An 11835-nucleotide genomic window follows, 5' to 3' on the forward strand; every position below is an offset into this window, starting at 1 on the left:
TTTCTTTACTGCTGCCGGGGTAGCACATGCGCCAGTGAGATAGTTTAAAAAAACATAAGTTTAGAAAAACCAACCAATTAGACCTCCCGACTTGTCCACACTGGCATCCGCAGAAGTCGCCGAATGGCTGACTTCTAGAGAGACGCCTGGTTCATCCATGGGATAAAAACTGAACTGGGCCGCACTCATCGCCAGCGTGTTTTGTGTTACCCGCGGCAGCGGTGAGGACTTCGCTCCGAGGTGCGCGCTCTCCGCGATCTTATCCAGACACAAATAAAGCGCCTGTGTTACGGTTTCCGAGCCAGCTGATCCTCTCTTCCTGACGCTGCACGCGAGACAGCGTGTTGAACACCCTCTTTTTTGCTACTCTTCGCTCCCTGTCACCAAAGCGGTTCCGTTCAAACTAAAAACGAGAAAACGACATTGATTATAGTGTAATTTTCGTTGGGGACGGATTGCTGTCAGTTAATAGCTTGCACCCGCCGAATGTCATGTTGTATCTGCGGTACGCTTCTTTAGCTTCAATCCTAGAAAATCACGACAGCAAGCTACGGCAAATGAAATGCTTATCTGGCCATAAAGTTATTTATTTATTTATTTATTTATTTATTTATTTATTTATTTATTTATTTATTTATTTATTTATTACATATTACCAGTCCTTTCCAGGACTAAGGTAGGAGTAGAGTCAATCCATTCATACTGGCAAAATACCAAAAGAAACAGGTACAAACAAATTTGTAACAAAATACGCTTGCTAAGTGCTACACAAATGATCATAGAGCAGAGACGAAAACTCCTCACGAGATACCACAGACACCACGTCAGCAGGCAGCTGATTCCAGTCGTGTGCGGGGTCAGCGGAAAAAAGGAACATTTGAAGCAATCTTTAACAGCACTGAATTCTTTGACATGTCGACGGTGTTTATTACGAGTTATGCAAGATTGATGTACACTCCATGGTGTAAATTTGCTTAAAAATCACAACAGTTTCGTTCATAATGTTATAAAAAAAGACACAAACATTTACGCTTCGGTCTAACAGAAAGAAGCGCTAAATTTGCTCTACTGTGCAAAGGAGCGACTGAATCTTTCCTTCTGAAGCGGGAAAATATGAAACGTAATGCGCGCCTCTGAACATGCTGCGTACTCTAGAATGTAGACCGCCCGGCCAGCACGCGGTTATCAAGCGGCTCGTAGAAGACACATATCAGGGACATGCGCAGAAGCGACTGAAGGGGGCGTAACCGTCGGTTTAAGAAAGTGCACGTAACGGAAGGAACGGGGCCACTCGCGGGGAGAGGACAATTCAAGGCGGGAGCGCTGCCTGAATCCTTCGTATGTGAGTGTTAGCCCGGGCCTTCGGAGCCAATTTCTTTATGCCTACCGGCACTGGTTGCCTTCGCCTTGGTTAGGCCCCTGTTTTGTTACGCCTGGGCAGACACGAGCGTTTGTTTTAGATTTTGTTCGCATTGTTGCAATATGCAGAGCGCGTTAAAGAACCCCACGTGCTCGAAATTTCCGGAGCCTTTCAGTACGGCGTCCCTCACAGCCTGCGTCGCTTTGGGACGCTAAACCCGCATAAATCAAATAGTCATAACAAATGAAATGAGGCATTGCTGCAATAAAAGCGTCTTTTTTGTCGAACCTGCGTGGCTGATCGGTGATTTGCCGTCCCTAAACCACTTGATCGGAAGGCATAGCCTCAAGCAATGGGCGCACCAACATTTCAATGTTGTGTCATGCCAGGTGTCGTTCTCTGCGGTGAACAAGCGTTGAGACGACACCACTTGCGACGCGAGAGCTCAACTTCGAAAACTTTTCTCACTTTAAACACAAATCATTTTGAATAAAATTTCAGAAATGAAAGACAATAGGCAATAGGAAAGGCAATTCTAAACTATTCACCGTTTCTACTCTTACATGGACCAGCTCAAGGGAAAATAAACGAATGTTTGTAGTTTAAACCGAACGCGTGAACGCAATGATTCGCCTTGCGACTAAGGCTGCCCTAAACCTACCTCGTAGCACTAGCACAGCCAAACTTCTTGCACTAGGCATGCATAACACCATTCAGGAACTACTTGACGCGCACCTTCAGACACAGTACCTTAGATTTGCCGCGAGCGCCACTGGCCGCCGTATACTCTCTTCCTTTCGCATCAACATACACGCTAACCAGTCAACCCTTATAGCCATCCCTTGACACATCCATACACCTCTCGTTGTGAAACCCCTTCCTCGTAACGTCCATCCCCAATATCACATCCCTCGCCGCGTAGCTCGCGCTAATGCCCTCCATAAGTACTATGGGCAAGCCCACGATGCCGCTTGGGTAGACGCCGCATGTACAGCGCATGAAGCGGTAGCAGTTGCCTACAATCCAACCCTACCTCACCCCCTAATTCACCGTCTTCCCTCGAGCTCTACGCATGAGGAGGCAGAGGAGACCGCCATCGCCATAGCCCTTGCACATTCGGACGCCCAATACATCTTCAGCGACTCCAAAACGGCTCTGTCCAACTTTGCCAGGGGCAGGATTCACGCCCCTGCCTGGCAATTGTTGAACACCCCTACCCAAAATTTACCGCGCAGGGTAGAGCTTCAGTGGGTGCCGGCTCACTCTGGGAACCCTGGAAACGAGACTGCCGATAAATTGGCCCGAGGTTTGATTTGCCGGGCTCAGGACAGTCTCGATTCAGGATTCTCGAGGGAGCGGGCGCACACCTTTGCGGAGCTCACGCAAACACCCCGTTTCGATTGTCGGACTTACCCTCCTCCCCACCCCTCTCTTACGCACTCCTAACAGATCCTCTTCAGACGCCTCCAGACCCGCTCTCTGTCATCCCCTCAACCTTTATTCCACTATCGCGGCACATCCCCTGCATCCTCCCTATGCGGTGACCCCCACGCCACACTCTCCCATATCCTTTTCGGCTGCCCTGCTGACCCTCCCCCGCGGGGACAGCACGCCATCTCGAGCTGGCAGGACTGGGAGGTCCTGCTCATGTCTGCAGACCCGACATCGCAGCTTGCTGCGGTGACTCGGGCTGCCGACGTCATGTCCCGGCATGACCTACTTGATGCAGTGCGGGACCGCGCAGTGGCCCAGGGACCCAGCTGGGTCTAAAACTCACTTACTCAATAAAGTTTTTCTGTCTGTCTGTGTAGTTGAAAAAGCACGTCTCTGCAACATCAGTGCTTTTTTGTTTTTAATTAACGTATTGTGCATCGACAGCTGCAACATTCTTTAGGTGCTAGGCATCTAGGGAAGCATAACGGCTTTTTTTCTAATAGCCGGCAGCAAGCTAATACTTTTAAAAACAAGGCAAAATGGTATATTTTTTTACATTTTCTTTCAATTCTAAAAGGATATTTACGACCTACAGAAATACATTATCCGGATCACATGTAAAAAGTCAGCATCTGTGCAAATGTCACTAAACAAATTCTGTACTGGTTTCTGAATACTTGCAATTTTTACCAATTATAGAACGGTGCTTTCTTTCCCGTCTTTTCAAAATGATCAAATGGCGCTCGCCTCATCAAAAAAATGTTTTTCCTCAAGAATATTTTAGGCTTACTTTTCGTACGCTGTGCTGCGTTTCTATGCATTTTAAAAAAAAAAAAATCGGAGACGATTAAGCGCAACATTTGGGATGTTCGGATTGGAATGACCCCTTTACATGGCCACTGTATCATGGTGGCGACGAGAAAAAAACCGGTATCGCTGCGACTTTGTTCCATCTATGAGCACTCCGATGATGGTAGATAACCCTCGTTTCTACTAATAATAATAATAATTGGTTTTTGGGGAAAGGAAATGGTGCAGTAGCTGTTTCATATATCGGCGGACACCTGAACCGCGCCGTAAGGGAAGGGATAAGGGAGGGAGTGAAAGAAGAAAGGAAGAAATAGGTGCCGTAGTGGAAGGCTCCGGAATAACTTCGACCACCTGGGGATCTTTAACGTGCACTGACATCGCACAGCACACGGGCGCCTTAGCGTTTTTCCTCCATAAAAACGCAGCTGCCGCGGCCGGGTTCGAACCCGGGAATTCCAGATCAGTAGTCGAGCGCCCTAACCACTGAGCCACCGCGGCGGGTCTTCTACTACCCGCTGCTTTTATTTTTGAAGCGAAAATATTCATTACGTCGTCACGTAGGCCGGAGAATGACCTTTAGCCCAACCACGTTAGCCGTGTATGACCATATGTGGTGCAGGTATGGTGTCGAACCCTTGCCCCCTGACTTTGACCCATGACGTTTAGTTGACCTTTGACATTGGTTGAGCTTTGGGTTCACCTTTTACCTTAAGAACACCCAATGGGGTGATGCGAAGCCACGTGATCGCATCCGATGGGGGTGTCGTAAGACCATGTGATACACGTCATAGCCACGTGGTCGTGTGGGTAAATATAAAACAAGTGTCGCGAGTGTGTAGAGGAGCTGCCATAGCCGAGCCTCCGACGCTTTGCAACCGTCCTTGCTTTTCGATGAATTCCAGGGTTAGCCAAGTTAAGCCACTGCCAATTTTTTTGAAGTGTTGAGTGGGAGCGCAGAATGTGAATGTGGACAGGCGGCGACTGCGTTTTTATGGAGGCAAAGCGCTAAGGCGCCCGTGTGCTGTGCGATGTGAGTGCACGTTAAAGATACCCAGATGGTCGAAATTATTCCGGAGCCCTCCACTACGGCACCTCTCTCTTTCTTTCTTCTTTCACTACCTCCTTTATCCCTTCCCTTACGGCGCGGTTCAGGTGTCCAACGATATATGAGACAGATACTGCGCCATTTCCTTTCCCCCAAAAACCAATTATTGTTACAGACGACGTGATATGGCTGTGTCACCTTTCCCGCAATGCTGAAAGCGCGGACGAGGCTGTCCAGTCTTATCAGCGTCGAGGGCAGTCTTGGGGGCCCTTGGCAGGAACCGACGTAGTCAAGAGGGCATGGTCGCTTAGTTAGCAGCCACTCTCTTTGTGCTTCGACCGCTTCCAGCGTCTGTCATGTCGCTCCTAAAGCAGCTTGGTGGCTCTCTGGAGTACGTTTCGGAACAGACCCGTTTGCATGCATTTTGAAACAGTGAAGAGCAGATGTTATGCGGCGCCTCTGTCGAATTAAGAGCATCTATGAACGTGCTCCTCCCACCGAAAAAGTTAGCAAGAAAAGCTAGGACGGACACGTGAAGAACTTGCTGTCCCTTAGCGAAAATGTTATCAAGAGACCGTAGTCCGAATCGACGCTTTCTTGAAAACATATGGTATCGAAAGTGCTATCGGGACACGGCGGTGAAGAGCGCTTTCAAAGTGCGTGCAGCCGCCGTACACACTTTGGTCGTGTGATAAAGCACGCCAGTTCTTTGCTAAGCGACAGAAGACGCTAAAAACTTCATAAGGTGTTTTTAATAACAACATGCAGGGCTGCTTTTTTTTTTACTGAGTCCATTTAAATTAACTGCAACGAGTGCCTATGATGCTCCTAAACAGTTAAACGTAACACGTACGTTTTACTTATTGGCCTTTGCCAACTTTTCTCTGTGTTTAGCGGCACAGTTCAAAGAATTACTTAGACCACGCAGCCCTTGTGCTTTTGTCACATGACCATGGGCTTTGAACATCATGCGAGCCTCGCACAACCCGACCTATGCTGACCCTTCAGCGGCTGAATTATGAAAAAAAATGAACGAAAGTTATAATTGTGTGATTTCAGAAGTGTTTCCCATTGACAGCATGCGTCCATGAATTCGTGAGCACAGCTGCGATTCTCGACATCGGCATGCCACGCACTTGCGATTCTGTACGAAGGTGGACAAACAATACTGGAAAGAATGACACGGGGTCAGGGGGGCAATGTGGGGTACTTAGGGCGTTAATAGCGCTCAGCCATGAACGCATCGTTGACAGGGGACCAAAGCACGAAAATAACTTTTTTTTTATGCTGGGAAGAGCTGGGCCACTGCTGGCAGGACATGAACCAGTGATATCTGTGCGCGGTGCAGGATCAGTTTTATCCGAGGCACGAGTCGAAGCTTTAAAAGTAAGCGATATGTGAGCGTATTGTTTTCTGCACAAAAGGCATTGCACGCCTATCAGCAGTGAAATGCTTGGCCTCAGCGGTTCACTCACTTTTCAGAGGGGCATGACGCAGTGCGGCAGCTCAGTCTCTTTAGCGTTCGTCTGCTGAGCACAAAGGTCGTGGGTTCGAATCTCAGCCGCATTACAGTGCAGGAGAAAAACGAAAGCTCCTGTGCGCTGAGCGATGTCTTTCCAAATCCAAATCCTTTTGTTCAGCATTTTTTTTCCACAATCATCCAGGAAAAAAATACTGGGACAGGAACAAGAAGTTACTATCCTAGTAGCTCGAGGGGGTTCTGCCCCTTTCTTGGAATCGGTAGCAGACAACAGGCACTTACTTAGAAAACAGAATAAAACTTACGATGGCCTCAAAATCATACACGCGCTAAAACACAACATCGAATAAGTAATTTACAGTTCAGAGGAACCAGATTAACTGCAGCAACAATGAAACAGCAAACATCAAAAGTACAGAACATTTGAAATTCACATTTTGTGTGAAATACGTTTTTTTTTCCACTCCGGAATCATTCCTGCTTGGGCCAAGCAGTGGCCTGCAGTATTCTTAAATAAATTTTGAAATAAATAAAAAATTGCAGTTACACGCTTTGTAATATAAGGTATTCTTTCCATTTTTCTAGACGTTATATATGAGAATATTATTTTCTTCCAATAGATTAAGGTACTTCGGCATGTGCTACTGTATTCGGCGTAGGCCATGACTTGTACGTGAAAAGGGAATTAACCAGAATTCTCTTCTTCTAACTGGGGAAGCCGAAATGGTCGAAATTACTCCGGAGCGCTCCTCTACGGGGTCCCTCAAAGAGTGTGTGATGTCCCTGCGGGGGAACCCCACATACCACTAATTCGCGTGTTCCTCTCCGCTGTTGCAACCCACGGACTCATACCGGCGTTTCCGCATTGTCACTGCCCCGTCCTCCTGATGGCTGTTGCTGCTGGCCGCATTCGAGGACCGAACCGTCGTCGCTCTCGTCACTCTGTCATCGCCCTCTCTTTTGGAGAGCCCCGCATACTCAGCCGACCGAGCCGGTCGAAGATTGCACTCTGCGCTATCTCTCAGAATAATGGCACGAATTCTCCAGCATGATGACTTTCAGTTTATAGCTGCAAAGCCATACGGTCCTTCCTTTCCCAATGTTCTTTATCACCACCCTCATATGGCCTTATCATTTCTTCTACAAGAAAGACGAATTACCTTGCGTAGTCTCTCTACAAATCGCTCGTCAAGAGGAGTACTAAGGCGGTCCGACTGATCGAGGCGATATGAGAGTCGCGCGTTATCAGGAAACTTACCTGGCATAACCTGGACAGCACGCGTGTCACAACTGCCGCCACCGAGTACGCTTCCTGCGAGTGCCTTAGCCTGGTAAACAATTCCAGTTCTACACCAGCTTGCCTGCCTGTCTGCATCCACCTGCTAGCCTATTTCGGTACGTGCGGTTCAACGTCCGAAGCTACACTCACGCTATGGGGAACCTGCGCTGCCAAGGTGGCGCTACAATTGTTCCATTCGGTGACTCAAAACTGCTTTTGTCAGCCGCTTGGGCCGCTGCAAACGCGAGAACACATTTTGCGCGATTAGATACCCGCGTCTGGCTGACGGCATTCATTGCCTAGCTTCTCTCGTTGTAGCCTAGATAGCTGACGCACGGCACGCGCGCCTTCGACAGAGCGCGGAGGCTCACGCTAATAAGTGCCTGAAGTTGGCGCAGAAAAGTACTAAGAGTACTACCCAAAACTGCTTGCTCTTCTCGCTAGGCAGTGTGTTATGGCGCTGCAATCGGCACCGCCAACTTCAGCGGAAGTTCCCATAGCTAACCTGCGCTGGAGTTTTCTGGGTCTATATTTAACACACAACGTATAGTCAGAAGAGCAAGCAGTTTGTTTTCTACGCCACCTGTCTGAGCTTTTTGGCATGACCTTCGGTGCTCTGTGGAAGCCATGCGTGACGTGCGAGAGCTAACTGCAGCTCCTAGGCAAGGAATGTTATCAAATGCGCGCTTCTAATCGTGCGCAATGGGTTCTCGCGTTTATCGCGACTCAAGCAGCTAAACGCAGCAGTTTGTAGGCGCACACTGGAACAATGGCATCGCCCCCGAGGAACTGCAGGTTGCCTATGGAGACATCATCGAGGACATCTCCCGTTTTATTTCGATTACCCAGAGGTCTTTAGCCTGCCCTCACTCACCTATTGCACCGAAAATGGCGGTTTTTCAATTTCTTCTTCATCGAAACGTGCGAGATTATAAGTGTGCACCTAAGGGTAGGCCCTGTTCTTTACGGTGTATACTTCTGAGAACAATCGCCAGTTGTTTTCCGGCATTCACTTTTGTTTTTTTTTTTGCTAAATCTGTGTTTAGCGGGTAGTTATATAATGAGCAAACACTAGAAACGGTGATTACCGGCGAAAAATTTTCTCAAATATTACAGAAGTGGCCATAAAAGCAAAGAGAACCAATTCTCTTTTTTTTTAGTGATTGGTACATACGCTATGCACAGTCGGTTGTAGTAGTAGGCTTGTCGGCCTTATAGCATGCTTGTGTTGATAGCATCATACTTCGATAATGCTCATTCAGCATTTGTGCTTGGGATTTTAAAAGACGATCGGGACAATACGAGGCTGTCGCGCGTAATATATGGCAGCATGACCTCATATGACCTCATATGACCTTATATGAATATATGACCTTATATATTACATATGAATATATGACCTTATATGGCGGCATGTTTGGACCTTTGGCTGGAGGTTCTTTAGTAAACAATGGCAGCGTAGATCTACAGAGGTCACCTGTGAACAGCAAGTAACAGGGGCTGCTCAGCTGGATGTTCTTAAGAAAGTTGCTTGAGCCGCAGGTAAAATTAGTATTGTAAAAATGTGGCGAATTACATTCTTAGGACCTCATTTACCGTGTTTATTAGGCTGCCCACACTGTAGTGGACTCCTGCTGGTGCACAGCTTGATTTCTTTGCCAGGGCAACAAGTTTTACACTCAGGTTCGGACACACATCGTAAACAAAGTTCTTCTACGACTGAAGTGCCATAACTTCGCGTAAGAAGAAATTTGTGTCCTATTAAGAGACCATTCTTGGAAGTTCTCATAAATATTATACGTTTTTGACAACTTATTTTATTTTGTGACTCCTCTCTCTGACCTTGTCAGTACAGCAAAAAAATTGAAAATTGGGAGTTGATGCTTCTCAGCATCGCCAAGACCTTGATGGATAAAAATCTTGGATGGTGCGGGGGTCACTATGCCGAGGATACTTTGTTCAAGACTTGATAAATGAAAGAGAGAGGGAGATTTATAGTTCTGGGCAGTACTTCGTGAGGGCAGCTATCCAGTGCTCGGAGCTCGGACGAATACGTGCTTTCTTAAGAACCTCGCAAATAAAAAAAAGGCTGTTTCCACGCATATAACAAAACACGTTGTGGGGCTAGTTGGTGAAACATGGATTCTTGAAGAAATTTTTTCTCCAGCGCTACATAGACGAGGACATAAACACATAAACAAATAAAATTCCGGCCCTATCTGTACGGTCGCCGGTTTGATGTCGTCACGGACCACCATGCGCTCTGCTGGTTATCGTCTATTAAAGATCCATCCGGTCGCCTCGCTCGATGGGCTCTTCGCCTTCAAGAGTTTGACATCCGCGTCATCTACCGTTCCGGCCGTAAGCACATGGACGCCGATGCTTTGTCTCGGTCTCCCATTCCCAGCGACGCTGCCTGCTCCTCGGCGACAGATCCCGTGATTTCGTCTCTTACCATCGCTAATATGCCCGCGGAGTAGCGGAAAGACCCGTGGCTTGCTTCCCTAATGGACGCCGTGTCTTCGTCACAAAACGTTGCGCCTTCAAGAACATTGCGGCGTCAAGCTCCGCACTTTGCCCTCCTGGACGGCCTTATATACCGCCGCAACTACATGCCTAATGGTCTGCGGTTGCTTCTCGCGATTCCCTGCCTATTACGATCTCAAATTTGCGCCCCTTACCACACCGACCCTCAGTGTGCGCACACTGGTGTGCTTAAAACATTCAAAAGACTTTCTCAGCGTTGCTATTGGCGCGGCATGTACGCCTATGTTCGGAAATACGTCCGATCTTGCATAGCCTGTCAGCGGCGCAAGACCTCCGCTTCTCGATTGACCGGCACATTGCAACCACTCCCTTGCCTGGCACGTCCTTTCGATCGCGTTGGCGTTGATCTTTACGGCCCGCTTCCCTGTACGGTCTCTTGGAACCACTGGATTATCGTCGGCGTCGACCACCTCACCCGGTATGCCGAGACAGCCGCCCTTCCTGCTGCTACTTCCCGCGAAGTTGCGATGTTCCTGCTGCATCATTTTGTTCTTCGCCACGGCGCACCGCGCGAGATTCTAAGTGACAGGGGCCGCGTCTTCCTTTCCCACGTCATTGAAGCTCTGCTTACCGAATGTCGCATCGTACATCGGACCACCGCTGCCTACCATCCCCAAACTAACCGGATAACCGAGCGCTTCAACCGCACTCTCGGAGACATGCTCACAATGTATACGCCGCAGCGGATCAGGCCAACTGGGACGCTGTCCTTCCTTTCGTGACGTACGCGTACAACATCGCCACGAAGTCAACCACCGGTTTTACCCCTTTCTTCCTGCTGTATGGGCGTGAGCGGTCGTCCACGATGGATACCATCTTGCCATATACTCCTGACGCCTCCGAGTGGACGCCCCTCTCCGAAGTATGCGGAGGAGTGCCGCAAGTTGGCGCGCTCTTTTACCTCGGCATCCCAAGGCCGCCAAAAGCATCGTCACGATAACAATAACAGGCAACACGTTATTCCGATAGGATCCTTAGTTTAGCTCTGGGTTCCAGGCACACCACCAGGATTGTCGTCAAAATTCCGTACAGAATACCACGGCCCTTGTCGCGTCGTCTAGCAAACGTCGCCTGTGAACTACATCGTGGAGCCGCTCAACCCCTCTTTGGACTCGCGCCATCGCGGCCGAGAAACCGTCCACGTCAGCCGCCTGAAGACCTACTACGACCCGCTCCTCTTGTCCTCGCCGTAGGTTGCCAGGGTGGCTCCTCTTCGTTCCCGGGGCAGTTGTAGCGAACCATGACGGCCGCGCCTGATGCCGCATAGGCAGATCATTGACCAAGCGCCGATGAAGACGAGGCGCCGATGAAAGACGAAGCGTCGCCGCGCTGCACGAGATCGCTTGGTGTTTGGACTGGCCGTCGGCACTGCCCGCTGTCCTGCTCGCCGTTTTGTGTCGCCCGCCGTGAACTCTTTCCCCTGACCCATTTTTGCACAAACCCCCCTTCAATACATAAATTTCCCATCCGCATGCGCTGTGGTCCTTCAGTGTGCATAAATGTAGAATGCGTCAGCTTCATTAAAGTTAGTTGGAGTCAGCGCCCGTCCTGTGCAGCTCTTTCTTTCTGTGTCCTTGTTTATGTAGCGCTGGAAAAAACCTCTTCAAGATGCCACGCACCTACCAGTAAAATTCGCTCCTAATGACAAAACAGTGGCAGGGTTTCAACGTATAGTTAAACCGCGTAGACTTGCGAAATCCTCTGTTTGGCCTGGTTAGGTCATGATTTTGCTTTGCTAGGTCCTGGGCAAGCCTGGCAACGATATTAGACTCAGGTTAAGCTGTCATGGAACTTAAGCTGATCCTACCTGTTTGCGCCACAGATGGAAGTTGATGAAAGACGATGATGTACAATGCACAGCGCGAATGTGTTGCGAATAT

General features: G+C 48.7%; 1 non-coding gene across 1 annotated transcript; it reads right to left on the reverse strand.

The window, feature by feature from the left end:
- Nucleotides 1-4030: 4030 nt before the first annotated feature.
- Nucleotides 4031-4102, reverse strand: TRNAS-ACU (transfer RNA serine (anticodon ACU)). Its single transcript has one exon. It is a non-coding gene; the product is annotated as a tRNA-Ser (tRNA).
- Between the last annotated feature and the right edge of the window lie 7733 nt (nucleotides 4103-11835).

The sequence above is a fragment of the Amblyomma americanum genome, chromosome 2 (genome assembly GCF_052857255.1).
Source record: "Amblyomma americanum isolate KBUSLIRL-KWMA chromosome 2, ASM5285725v1, whole genome shotgun sequence".
In the NCBI taxonomy this organism is placed as follows: domain Eukaryota; kingdom Metazoa; phylum Arthropoda; class Arachnida; order Ixodida; family Ixodidae; genus Amblyomma; species Amblyomma americanum.